Source organism: Lytechinus pictus, chromosome 6 (assembly GCF_037042905.1).
Source record: "Lytechinus pictus isolate F3 Inbred chromosome 6, Lp3.0, whole genome shotgun sequence".
NCBI classification, from domain to species: Eukaryota; Metazoa; Echinodermata; class Echinoidea; order Temnopleuroida; family Toxopneustidae; genus Lytechinus; species Lytechinus pictus.
Window position 1 is genome coordinate 18,561,002 of NC_087250.1, and position 12,509 is coordinate 18,573,510.

Below are 12,509 nucleotides of genomic sequence, written 5' to 3' on the forward strand. Positions count from 1 at the left end.
AGCGCAGTGAACTCCGTCTGTAATACGACCTTTCAAAATTCACGGCGGCATCCGCTATCACCACGAGGTTGAAAATAAAATGTATATCATCATGAACGATGTAAGAGAGTAGCGCAGGCAAGTACGTCTGTAATACGACCTTTCAAAGTTCACGGCGGGGTCCGCTATCACCACGAGGTTGAAAATAAAATGTATATCATCATGAACGATGTAAGAGAGTAGCGCAGTGAGCTCCTTCATAAATACGACCTTTCAAAGTTCAGGGCGGCATCCGCTATCACCACAAGGTCGAAAATAAAATGTATATCATGATGAACGATGTAAGAGAGTAGCGCAGTGAGCTCCGTCGTAAATACGACCTTTCAAAGTTCACGGCGGGGTCCGCTATCACCACGAGGTTGAAAATAAAATGTATATCATCATGAACGATGTAAGAGATTAGCGCAGTGAGCTCCGTCGTAAATACGACCTTTAAAAGTTAACGGCGGGGTCCGCTATCACCACGAGGTTGAAAATAAAATTTATATCATCATAAACGATGTAAGAGAGTAACGCAATGAGCTCCGCCAGTAGCACGATCTTTAAAAGTCGCGGCGGGGTCCGCTATCACAACAAGGTTGAAGAGAAGATTTATATCATAAACGATGTAAGAGAGTAACGCAATGAGCTCCGTCAGTACGTAGCACGATCTTTAAAAGTTCACGGCGGGGTCCGCTATCACCACGTGGTTGAAGAGATTTCTATCAATCATTATAAAGGGGGTAAGAGAGAGTAGCGCAGTGAGCTCCGTCGGTAATACGACCTTTAAACATTTCACGGCGGCAACTGCTATCACCATGAGTTGGAAGAGAAGATATCTATCCTCTTAAACATCGTCAGAGATAATACCGCGTCTTTCTCCCTGAATAATGCGACCTCTAAATAGCTAGCACCTCAAATACAATCTTGAATTTTGTTCTGGACGATCACGCACTGTAACTAGATCTACGCCGATTTTTTATTTTCGATTTTTTCCTTCAAGGGGCATGATCGAAGATCGGCAAGTGATCGCCGATTGTGGTGAAATCGAATGGAATCGGTTGCCGATTGCAAAATCGGTTACAAGCTTAGGTGATTACACATCAACAAAGTTATTCTCCCTATTTTAATTACATTGGTCAACTTCTTTACAATTGAACATATTTTCATCTTTGGAATAGGAGATCATCTCCCGGGACTTCTTCTGGGTAGTCAAGTTTCAATAACGATGGGATTAACCCTAAATCTCCAAGGGTATTTTAATTCTTGTCATTCCCGGAGGGGGGAGGGCATTAGGGCCCCCCCCCTTAAGATCTCAGCCGCGGATTGCGCGATCACAACAAAAATTTGCATGATGGGAGTGAATGATGTAATCTACTCGGTTGCATTGGTAAATTTCACCGAGTTCATATATTTTAATTTTATATGAATTAATTATGCTAGTCTATTCATGAAAACATACTTTTTGCTCTGATTCACTAAATAAAGCTCCTAGAATGCTATTATTTGGTAAAAATATTCTTTATAGCATTCCTAACAATTGTGAATGAAAAAAATTCTGGTACCAGGACCAATTTCTTATGTATTTTATAGTTTTAATTTCTTATGTATTTCTTTGTTTCTTACTTTTTGTTATTTTATTGTTTTTTCGATGGAAATCGTTCCAAACTTAATTCTGATCATAAACAAGGCAAAATTAATTAGGTTTAATCAGTAAAAGTAGAAATAAGGATACGTTTATGAATTTTGGCTAAATACACACTTTGCATTGGATTTGTACATGAAATCACGTTTTTGAGCAATTTTGGGTCTGACATGCACTTACATAATGTTACGTAACAGTGTCGGAATTACACGGGAGCGACGGGCGATTTTGCCCCCATGACAGCCCATATCGCCCCTAAAAATTCTCAAAACCCAATGCTTTGGGGCGACTTTTTATTTCAGAATCGCCCCAATAAAATACCATCGACAATGTAAAAAATACTTCACATAATTACGTTCTCCAGCGGCGGAGCAAGAGCATCTTTTATATCACCCTTGCTAGCTTTAAGTTGAACGGTCGATGCAATATCCGAATCTTCCGTAACACCGGAAGCTTCGCGATTGTAAAATAAATGCGCAATGCAATATGGGATGCGGAGTACGCATAGTCTTTAGCACGGGGGTTTTAGAATTATTGACGCATTTGCCGCATGGCTTATGTACATGTACGCGTGCACGATTAGACTGCGCAGCTGGTAACGAGACCACGTGCATCGTACGGTATATTATGTGTACTAGGCATGCACAGATCAGCTGGTGATTGTGACAGCGCTGATTGTCGACATCGTCGAGTCGGAGTGCGAGATGGATAAGTTTCTAATTCGAGTTCAACCTGGCTCTGCCAAACGGCCAGAGCCAGCGCCAGAAGCCTTTCCAAATCGAGATACTGTTGAGAAGGATAAGCCAAAAAAGAAACAGTACTGTACAGAGACAATCAACAATAAAGTCTTGGGGCTTCGATTGGCTCGAATCTGAAGCTCTGGTGCACTAGCGTACTACGGGGGGGGGGGGGGGGGGGGGGGGGGGGGGGGCAGTCTGCCCCCCTGACGAGTCACAACCCATGCACTTTTTTTTTTTTGCTTGTCACATTTTTGGGCGGACAAATTTGCCCCCCCCCCCCTGTGAAAAATCCTAGGTACGCCACTGCTCTGGTGGGATCACTGTTGTTTATTGTAAGGCCTGTAGCCTACAGTAATTACAGTTAATAATGTTCTGAGCTTAATAGGCGACACATTGAGTCTCGGAATGTCAAAAGGTAATTGCTGATATGCGATAAAAAAAGTAGCCCCATGAATTAGAAAATAGCCCCAAGATATTCAGTGGTAGCCCCAATGTAAAAAAAAAAGTAGCCCCTAAAAAAAAATTAATTCCTACCCTGTTACGTAATGTCGTAACTGCGTACCCGGGCGTCACAAATTTGGTCTCAAAATTTGTGTGAGACTTGAAAGTAAAAAGTCCGTGAGTGGCGAGGTCAAAAAATTTTGCGCAGCAGATATATCACGAAAATTGTTATTATTATTATGCCCCCCCCCCCAGAGAATTAGGGTTAAGACTTGCAACAATTGTTGTAGCATACCCAGTCGTTTGGCTAAAACTTGCAGAGAAAGTAAAGTCTAGAACTTGCAGGGAAGTCAAGTCTAGCAGTGCAATCAGTTGCAGACAATCTGGTACAGAACTAGAGTCGAGACACAGCTGTGACTTGTGCCTCAGACTTCAAATCTCGTACAACATTGTGGTTTTTTGAAAGCGGTCAGTTTCTGACCTATTGCAAGACTTTTGCAGCAAGAAACATCTGTAAATGATAAATTTGCATGGAAGCAGAAAGTACTTAGTCTTTCAGGGCATTTCAATGAACATGCAGTCATGTATTCTCTTTATCCCTTGCCGGCGTAAAGCTTGACCTTCCCTCTTCTGGCAGTCCATTTTGATATTAATATATTTTTGCAAACCTTTAGAAACTCCCTTGTAGTCTAGGTATTAGCATCAAGTCGCATAATGTAGCAGCATTTGTTTGATGAGAATACTTGTACCCAAAAGTCACAATGATAAGTCTCCCCTATTCATTATTGAAACCACTCACGCAAGCATGCGAGGTTAGTTTATGTATTGAAAATACCTCGCGCTCGCAATACGTGTGAGTACAGAAAGTGCACATCGTCGACTATCTGAATATGGCATAACCATTAAAGATCGCAGGCCACAATGTGCACAAGTGCAGTAAACTCCATTTTCGAGGAGAGGGCCGGACAGAAGCGATGCCACTTGTTGCAGCACGAACCGCACACGCCCGTTGTCGGTGACCACAAATAATAATACATTGAACCCACAGTGACAAATTGTGTACAACAGATAGTGGAGCATGAACGTAGCGGTCGTGTGCATTTTTGCTTATTACATGACGTCATCCAGCCACTGCCGAGAGCCAATTTATGAATGAAAATATAGTAAGCATGCACAGTGCAAGCCTTCCATTTCCCCACACAGTATTCCACCAAAACAAGTGTGCAAAATCACCTTGTACCAAAATCGACCTAGAATTTCACTGTCCTATATTTTATATGAATTATGAAAGGCATTCTCGGAGAATCTATTTTCTCACCGATACCGCACAGGTAAGCGAATTTCAATTCTTTTCCGTCAAAATCTTATAAATTAGCGTCTATATGTCATCGTGTTCGTTGGAATTGTAGAGTCTAATGCAACGTGCACAGAGTCAATTGGCTTCTGGGTTTCGGAGCGACGCGTGAATATGCATGAAATTGCAGTTTCGATAATTTTCGATCGATACCGGAACGATCCGATCACGGACCAAAACCATATTCCGCATACACAACGTGACCGGACATCGTTATCGCTATCGATACTTCCGCACGCAGTCCGAAGAAATTATTTTAGCGACCACGTGATCATGACGTAATATGCGCGATTGACCAATCAGCGGTCTCTGAATCGCTGTGCGGAGATGATCTATCTTATGTACACAGAACAGTCTATGGACAATTGTTCATTGTTATGGAACCAGCGGCGCGCACAGCGCTCGCAATGCAGCGGGATGTTTATACCTAAATTGTTAATTAAGGAAAAAGTTAGACCTAAATTTAGAGGACTTGCCTAGCATTCAACATTCTACCCTTCACCCACTCATGGGTTCAATGCATCTCGCATGCGAAGGATTCATATGCACATGGTGCACGCGAATCTTTCGCACCCTTTTTACTAAAGTAACTATGCCATTACATTTTAGCTAATGTTTCTAATTGTGCTATGACACTTACAGAACCATATGGATCGTTTGTTGACTTCTCTTTGCTGTTTTTTTAATAAAATAAAAGCATTTTTTCGTGATCTTCACGTAGATAACTCTGCATCATATCAATTTTTGCCTAAAGAGGGCGTGCGATATTATTCACAAGATGTTTGTTTACGGTTCTGCAGCTTGTACTGCTACTTGCTAGCTGCATTTTAGACGCTCAGCAATCGTTCAATCCACTTTCAATTTCCGATCATGCGCCGACGACTTGAATCGAGAATGTTCGATTGGAAAAATTTGCATTTCGATTGTTGACTTGTTTGCGTAATTTCCAACGCAGTATGAAGGATGACTAAGGACGGATCGAAAGAAGTATCCTGGTTGAGATTTGGAGGTAAGCAATAAAAACACTTTTATAAATAATTTCCAATTCCTTTTTAAAATGTAACTTAAAAATACGATCAAGAATAACATAGACATTAGACCAAAAGCTTCAGTCTCTGTATTTTGGTTGTTCAGCTGAACTGCGTTGGCTCACTCACCAATACATAGACTGAAGTGCTTGGAGGCCCGTACGTACAAACAACGTATTAGCAGTAACATTAGATCTAACATTCGGCTGAAACCCGATTTTCAGATCATTTTTTTGTGCATAAAATGTCACATTATGAAAAAGAAATCACATCCATATTTACAAAAAAATGTTTAAAATTCAGAAATATCGTACCTTAGACCGCACTTACCGCTAATTCCTTTCAAATGATGATCGAAACATCGTCATCTTCGATCCTTTCGTTGGTCAACGTAAGTTGCCATCTTGGATGACGTCATCATACTTACAGACGTATTTACCAGTCGCTACATATCGCGATTTGTGCCGCTGCTTTGCGTTTGTACATGTAGATGTGCGTGCGTTCGGAACTTGTCGCTCGCATTGATTGGCCAAGATATCGAAAATTTAATCGGAAAGCCTTGATAAAAGCACAACTCATTGACGGCTGCCATATTTTCCTCTCCGGCAGAAAAATAAAAAATAAGGGATAATCCAGGGAATAACTCATCGGTAAGGTATATTTTCAATATTTTACAGATTTTACATCGTATCAATAGAAAGATTAACTTAGAGTCTAAAGAAAATAGTGGGACTTCGTTCAAGATAATAATGTCTTAAGATAATATAATGTCTTAAGATAATATAATGTCTTAATTAAGATTTTACATCGTATCAATAGAAAGATTAGAGTCTAAAGAAAATAGTGGGACTTCGTTCAAGATAATATAATGTCTAATGTCTTTTAGAATCTAAAAGAAATGAAAAATCTGGACAAAACCCACCCTCCGAATTGTCGGGCCAGATTACACATGCAGGCTCGCACTAACACATTACCGTCGGTGAATGGAATAGTAAAATGTCAGAAATTGTTGAATAAATCCCCAGAAACGACGGTTATTCCTGTCTACCCTGACATAGGCCTAGGCCACTTATTCTATGAACAAGGTTATGATATAACCTTGTTCTCTGTTACTCCTCCCTGTGCACTCATCCTACGAACGAGGTTATAATATAACCTCGTTCTCGGCAGCATACAGTGCTGTTGAGCAAAAATACATTGCTCATTTCCCCCCATTAGTCATACCAAGTATCACGAACTCATGCAATTTTATAAATGTGATACTTAGCCCAACATCTTTTTATAAGAAGATCATCCTTAACTGACCTTAAAACATTAAAAAAATGAATAAAATCTCACCGAAATTTACGCGTGATGGCGATTGATCCTCTGGGTTGCTGCTATGGTGTTCACCAGTGACAAATCAAAAAAGAAAAAAAATCTCACGAAACCTGAGAGGTTTATCCACCCGTTTGGACGAAACTCAACTCGTGATGCATTCTGGTAAGGAAGTCTCGATAGCCTCTATCAAGACAAAATTGGCAATCTTGTTTCGTCTCGATAAACATATTTAAAGAATAAAATATATAAGATATATAAATTAATCATCATAGGTCCTAATTTCACCATACAATATATAGTTTAGAAGTAGGCTGATGGTGCTACAACTATTCATTCGAGGCGGACGAAGCATCAAAATAGGGGGAGGGATATCTACACCCTTATTTTTAAAAAATCATTCAGGAGGGGAAGTCCATACTGCATTAAGTCTGAAGTTTTAAGTATATCTAGTTTTATTCTTATAAACAATATTATATTATCAAATAAGGCTTAAGTTAATGATAGCGAGTGCGCCAATCGCGAGATATTTTTCCCTTAGATTAAAACGGACATTCTATAGAATTTTTGTAATTCTGAAAATGATTGTATTGTCTTGTCTTCCAATTGTTGCTCACAATCATAAAAGTTGATTATATGGGGAATCTTTTTCACGACCTCTGTTTTCTCAAGGTTTCCTCCACATGACATATTTTTTTAAGTTACATGATCATTATTACATGTATTTTGCTACTTTCACGAATGTATTGGTTTTTTATGTACTCAGTATTGTATCCTTTCCATAATTATGTTGAGATGAAAATATGTATTTACTTTGCTTGCTGTTATTTTGGAAATAAGTGAAATGAAAAAGGAAGATCAGTATCATCCCCCTAATCCCCCTAATCTGCTTTTTTTGTCCGGCACCACTTCTTGCTAACACTGACTCAACACATTGGAATCTTGCTAAATAAATCTCTAAATAAATCTTGCGAGCGCAGATGGGCAAGATGAATATATATATATTTCGCCAAGAAAAATGGAGAAGAGAGAAAGGGAAAGAATGAGAAGGAAAATAACTTAAGGGGGGGGGGGGCAAGCCGAAGGAAAATGGAAAGGGTAAAAGAGAAAAGTAGATGAAGTAAAGAAAGAATAAAGATAAAAAAAAGTCAATGAACGCGAGGAAAGAGTGAAAGAAAGGAGAACATAATGAGAGAAACTCATCTCGAGATGCTAATAAATGAGTGAGAAAGAGGAAAGTATTCGGAAAGCAAAATGGAATCTATAATAAAAAAACAAGAGGAGAAATGGGAAATAATGGTACAATGGAAAGGCTACAGGATACGACCAAGAAATCAAAGAAATTGTGAAAGAAAGAAAAGGAAAGGTGTAATATAGCTATGTTCTATTACTTATGAAAAGGGAACAAAATGTTCTTGATCTTGAATTTTACTAAGAAATATTTGCCGCACTTGAAAGGCTGTGTCATTCTGGGGGGTTTTTTCTTTGCTTTTCAAATTTCTCGGGAATAATTTTTTTCTCCATTTTTGTTGTGAAACCTTTTTGGGGGCTTTGCATATTTAATTCAGCGCCCCCATTCAAAAAATAGTTCCCAGGGCCCTGTAAATTATAGCCAAGATTTGTCTGGAAATAAGGTTCAAATTTTTGACCCCAATTCCCTTCATTTGGGTGCAATTTTTTTTTGCTTGTATTTTTTTTTCTGATGAAAATCGCTGTCTTCCTTCCTTCCCTCGATTCTTTTTTCTTTCTTTCTTCCTTAGTCTTTTTTCTTTTTCTTTTTTTAAGGGAACTATTCCCTCTACCTAAAATTTAGGGGGACTTGTCCCCTCTCACCCCCCCCCTTCGCTTCCGCCACCTGTGACAAAAAATTTTGATGTACAAAAATAGTGAAAAAATGTTTTGTGTCAGGTGATAAAAAGACTACCTTCGCAGGAACAGGCTTCACAGGAAACGGGTATTGGTCAGGAGCATGAATAATCCAGCTCTGTGGTCGCGCTCCCATTTAGCTTTCTTTTATTTACCACAAGAGGGCGTTACGGCACTCTACGTAGGAATCTATGGACAGACGAGGACAACGAAGAATTTCATTACCATTTTACACGATTTAGAAGACAATCAATGAATAAAGGATAATATTTCTTGGATGTGAAGTTACAACAGAGCTACAGTGGACCCACAATCTTCGTTTGGTTCTTGACAATCATTGGTAAGTCCAACTTTTTCACTCTTTTCTTCATAAGTTAAAAAATTGTCTGGAAGCAGGGCTGAACACTGTACAGTCCCATCCCCTACCTTTTGCTGTAAGGCGAATGGTCGGGGTGAACAAGTGTCCCTGTGTAGTGAAATAAGGTTGGCAATGTTTGGCTCATTTTCTCTTTTCCTTTGAGACAAATGCTTGATTTTTTTACACTGTCAGGTTCCAGTACAGCTATTCATCATATATCTTGGCTATTAAGTAAATTTGAATCTTTAAATGATTTTTTCTTAATTAAAAATAGAGATTGAAAAACCAAAATTGTAGTGCCATATTATTTTCCACCAATAGAGGGCGTGTACAAAAATATGCCCAAAATTCAACTTTTCGAGTGCTCTGGTGAATAAAAAAATTACCCCCAAGTTACTAATGATAAATAAATTGCAACTGTATGGAAACTAGTATTTTTGGTCACAAAAGTGATATTTTAATGATTTTTAAAGTTTGTGTTGTGTACAGCATTGGCACACCATAGTCCGACCTGTAATAGTAAGTTGTTAGATTCCCCACAGGCAGAATAGAAATGAACCCTTGAGTGGCCTAGGCTAGTGGAAAAATATTGAAAGGTTTGGACTTTGGCGTGTCCTGTGATGAATGAAAACGTCAAAATGCACTATGAAATCACATGCATTGTGCGAGGTTAGTATACTAACCTCGCATATGTTGTGTGAGTGCACTTGTCCTTCACCTTGTTGGACTCACGCAACACGCAATTGAACAACTCAAGGGTACATTACCGCCGCCGTGCACAGGATAACCACTGGTACGGCACTAGACCAAAAGCTTCGGTCTCTGTTATGTTGGTTGTTCAGCTGAACTCCGTTGGCTTCACTCACCAAATACAGAGACCGAAGTTCTAGCGCGATCTGTACAGGGGACTCAATGGCCATATGTTTATGTACTTAAGATCGGATAAAACGGGGAAGTGAATTTGCGCGACAGCCGAGGTAAGTCACTGTTTTTGTTCCTTTTAACTTGATTTTTCTCATTTTTTTGGCAATTGATGCCAAGAGGGAATATTAATTTGCATTTTGGTCGCGTGAATTTTCAAAATTTTGACTTATTAAAGACGAAAATTGAAAAGCCCCGACGGGGGGATTTTGCATTGCAAGTCCCCTAATGGTGGGTGCACGCTAGCGAGCCGTCTGTGTATGAGGAGAAATTAAAAAAACAATAAAATGTTAAAAAAACTCCTCGAAACACACGGCTGCCAGCTGTCTAGTACGGCACTTGCAATGCCTTTTATGGCGGTTTCTTTTAAACTAGCGAGAAATGATGCTTTTATGGAAGATAAGCTTTGGCTATGAAACTTACCGAACGGTATGAAGCCAATTTCAATTCCTCTCTGTCTTTCACGTAGTTTATATCAAACTTTTTTCTTCATGTCGAAGCAAGCGTGCTTCCGATTCTCCGGTTTACTCTATACTCTAGGCGCGCGATATTATTTAATAAACTTGGTTGTTTCCGCTTGTTTCCGGACTGCTGGTTGCGTTCTAGGCGCTCCGCATTTTTTCGCTGTTCAGCGTTATTTTATGATGTAGCGCCATCAGCGATTATACGTGAGATGCCTGTTGATTTTTTTGGTACAATTTCCAATTATGCGCTGGCGACTTAAATCTAGACTGTTCGATCAGTAGAGGCGCACGGCCAATATTGGAGACTGTCTCCAATGTGGGAGATTATCTCCAATATCAGAGACTTTTGTAAAGAATTTGGGTATCCAATTTCAGAGACAGTCTCCAGTTTTGGAGACCAATTTCCTTTGTTTACATTTGCTTCAAAAGGATTACCTTGGCGGCAAATGAAAATGTGATAAGCACATTCCTCGTGAAAAATTACCCCTTTTCACCGTCTACTTTAAAAATTCACCGTCTACTTTTGTTTTGATAAGGATTTTTGTTGTCAATCACACACAAAACAAATGGGCTTCTGACCTCAGTGAGACAAAATTTTGGGTGGAAAAAATTAGGCCCGTTTCGGGTACACGTGTACACGCACGGTCAAGTCAGTGCACGTGTACTAAATTCCATCACCGTGTACACGGTAGCATCTGCATAAAGCTTGCATGGGACTACAAAGTCAGTGAACAAGCTCACAGCCTCACATTAAATCTTAGTTCTCAGACACTGCACATGTTTTAATTAATAATATGTCAATATATTTCAATTAATCTAGAGTGAGTTCACTTCCAAAATCGCCGATTTAATCCACATTCATTCTGGAGACTCAAGTTTTTGTACCACGAAATGGGTCTGATCCGGTCTCGAAAGCTCAAGAGCATTGCTCAATCACACTCAGAGCCAATTTGAGAATCACCAATTTGCGATCAGCGATCATTGATACAACTTACGTCAGTTACGTGCTATACGCTCATACACATGTGCTACAAAAGCCTACAAACAAACGCTCCTCAAATTGGCATCAAAATAATGAAAATCAATCGATAACTTCAGTTACACTTAATTCTGCAGCGATCTGTGCATGCATGTACGGTACAGTATACAAAATGCGCATCCAACGGGCGTCGGCGCTAGCTAGGGCCCTGCACTGATTTTCTTTTGCATCCTTTATTAATTTAATGCGCTGCTAAGCTGAGTAAACATTTAATTTGCACCAATTTTTGTGGATTGATACTTCAAACTTCTCAGGTAAGCTTTAAAACCGTGACTTAGGCTATAATATAGACCATGTAGACCCCTTTTTATGACATGTTGATGCGGGTCCGTGTCGACATGAAAACATAACTCACTCTCAGTGTTTACAACGTGTACACGTGTACACGACCGAATAACACGCCGTGTACACGTGCATCAAAAATGGACTTTCAAAACGGGCCTAGAAAAAATCATGCTTTTGTTGGTGTTGTTTCTTTTGTCCTTTTGCAAAGCAAGTCTCCAATGTGGGAGATTGTCTCCCCTAGTATGAGAGAGAGTCTCCCATATTGGCCGTGCGCCTCTACTGTCGATAGAAAAAATTTGCATTTCGATTGTTGTTTGCGTAATTTCCACCGCAGTATTAAGGATCGGACGGAGTAACTGGCTGAGATTTGGAGGTAAGCGTTTAAAATCCCTTTTTAATAATACAGAGGACCAATTTTAAAACTAGATTACATTATAAGATTTAGATTTTAGACGAATAAATCGATTACGCTGTAATGATTTTAGGCGTTTTTCATATTCACACATTCTTGGTGATGAATGAAAACGTCAAAGTTCATTATGAAATGACATGCGTTGTGCGAGGTTAGTAGTAGTACAACTAACCTCGCATGCTTGAGTGGCAATTGAACAGGCGTGCGTACACTGCGCAGACATACACCCCTACACAAATATTGATAGGGTGGGACTACGAAAATTGGAACGGAAATATTTCGATTGTAAAAAAATGTAAATTCTTAGACGAATACCTAATGTTAATTATCAAACAGAGATTATATAGATATATGTTGCTGTTGGTATACAAACAGGACATAATAAAATGCATAAATATAAAATTTATGCTTAATTTTATCAACTTACACTTTTAATACTCAACCATTCGGTTTTCTCCGAGTCTAGTCTGGCGCTATTTTCTGGTTACCCTATTTTCTCGACATCTTGACCCGTCGCCCTCTTTAGTTTGCTTGCTGTACAACTAAAGAGGGGAAGACAATTAATAGCCCTACTAAAAATAACAGAAAAGCAATTTAAAAAATTGTGAAAGTTAGAGAAAT